We start from the raw sequence: 2356 nt of genomic DNA, 5'->3' as shown, positions 1-2356 counted from the left end.
ACAATATAGAATGAAAAAAACCCTATTGATCAGTACTCATGATTTAACATTTCTGGACAGAAGATACCATATTTGTTCCATTATAAGTACAACAAAAAGATGTCTAGGTAAATTTGATGTTAAAAATATTATCAATCTGTTATCTTACACATGGAATAGAGGTCTTCCTTCACTTTAATAGGTTCTGTGGAGATATGATGGCAAGAAACCAAGTACACTGGGCTCAAACACTAGGCTCTATAAATGGATCCCCCAGAATGATCTTCTTGGTAAGTCTGTGAGAAACTAGTGCCAAAATTCTGACTAAGAGAATATCTGAAGAACAATACATCACAGCAACCAAATACAATATTTCTTTAGCAATCAGCTGCTAATTACTTCTGATATTGTTGTTGTTATGTGCCGTCGAGTCATTTGCGACTCATAGCGACCCTATGTACAACAGCCCTATACCCTGCGCTATCCTGTGCCAATCTCATTGCCACTGACACACCCATCCCGATTACCCCGTCACTGAATCAATCCACCTCATAGAGGGTCTTCCCCTCCTGCGCTGTCCCTCCACAGAATGATGTCCCTCTCCAAAGACCTGTCTCTCCTTACAACATGTGCAAAGTATGTCAGGCGAAGCCCCAGAATCCTTGCCTCCAAGGAGCAGCCTGATTTAATCCTCTCTAGGATGAATCTATTTGTTTTCTTGGCAGTCCATGGTACATTCAGTACTCTTCTGATATAGATATTTTCAATATGTATTATACTGCTAATTCTAAATTCTGTGGTTGACCTCTACTAGCTGTGCCACAGGAGAAAAATGAAAATCTTCTCCTGTAAAGATTTACAACCTTGAAAACCAATGGAAAGGATCACAATTAGTCAGAACCAACTCAGCAGTTGGTTAAATATTTTCAATATTTTACTAGTTGTCTTTTTTGTCCAAAGGCTTTCCTACCTCAAATCTATCTTCTGTACTACTGTTATCAGGAAATAAAAGTACTTTCTATTTTCAGTGTTCACATTGTCTATATAGTATTATAAACCTCATAGGATACAATACATCTTGTGATCAATACAAATTTACCATTTCTCCTTTATTTCCAAATCTCTCCCTAGGTGCTCCATATATTAGTGATTGATTTCCAAAACTCCTAACAGATGTTTCTTTCAAGAGCCGGTGATTTTGAGAATGATGTCATTTGAACCTGAACTTCTCCCATACTTGTCAAGCCAATCAACTATCTTGACACCAAATCTTCCTCCTCATTTTATCCTACAGATTTCTCTGGCAGTCTGTATGTGTGATCCCAACTGACTCCAGGAAAATACAGTCTGTTGTGCGGCTCTGGTGGCTTAGTGGATAGAGTTGTGCTGCCAGCTCAAAGACAGGTGTTTCAAATTCACCAGCTTCTCCAAGGGAAAAAGACGGGAAATCTGTGCCATTTGTGGGAAACCCTTTGAAAATCTACTTCATGGACACCTATGAATTGGGCTCAGCTTGACAGAAATGATTTTGAGTCTTATATTCACTTGTATTATTTACTTTCTCTTCTAGTTATGAAACTGAGAACTCTTTTTAAAATATCTTTTCTAGGTCACCCAAAAACCAAACTTTTTATCACGCATGGTGGAGGTAATGGTGTTTATGAAGCCATTTATCACGGAGTTCCCATGGTGGGACTCCCCATGTTTGTTGATCAACCTGATAACATGGCTCGTATGGAGGCCAAGGGAGCAGCAATCAGCTTGAATTTGAATACCATGTCAAGTATGGAATTTTTAAATGCGTTGAAAACAGTGATTAATGATCCATCGTGAGTATATTTTTTTTAAGTTAGAAAGTAATTATATGAGACTGGCTCAAGATAGGGCAAGATTGAGAGCAATGACTCACAGGCAACTTGATGGCACATAAAAACAATAACATAGTGTATTATAGGTTGAGCTATTAACCAAAAGTTTGATGGTTTGAATTCAGCTTTTACTCTTTGAGTGAAAGATAAGTGAATATGTTCCCACTAAGAAACTAAAATATAGTCTCAGAAACCTAATGGAGTCAGATTGTCATGAGTTCCCAAGAGTCAGGATCAACTTGAAGTCCACAAGTTGAGAATTTAATTTATTTATGGGTAGCTTCAAGTCTTAAATAATGAGAATGAATATATCTCATTTTAAGATTACTTTTTAACCAATTAGATATTCACTTATACTTACAATCAATAGTTAGCAAGTCGAATTGTAATTCCACAGATTTCATTGGAAAACAATTTGTGCAAAAATTCTATTTCTTAATGAAAAATAATGAATAGTAAATTGTTGACATAAAAACCTAAATGCTAAGAAAAATGTTCAAAATTAGGAT

The sequence above is a fragment of the Elephantulus edwardii genome, unplaced genomic scaffold (assembly GCF_000299155.1).
Source record: "Elephantulus edwardii isolate Elephantulus edwardi_28Jun2011 unplaced genomic scaffold, EleEdw1.0 scaffold00192, whole genome shotgun sequence".
Classification (NCBI taxonomy): domain Eukaryota; kingdom Metazoa; phylum Chordata; class Mammalia; order Macroscelidea; family Macroscelididae; genus Elephantulus; species Elephantulus edwardii.
Note: the sequence above shows the minus strand (reverse complement) of the source record.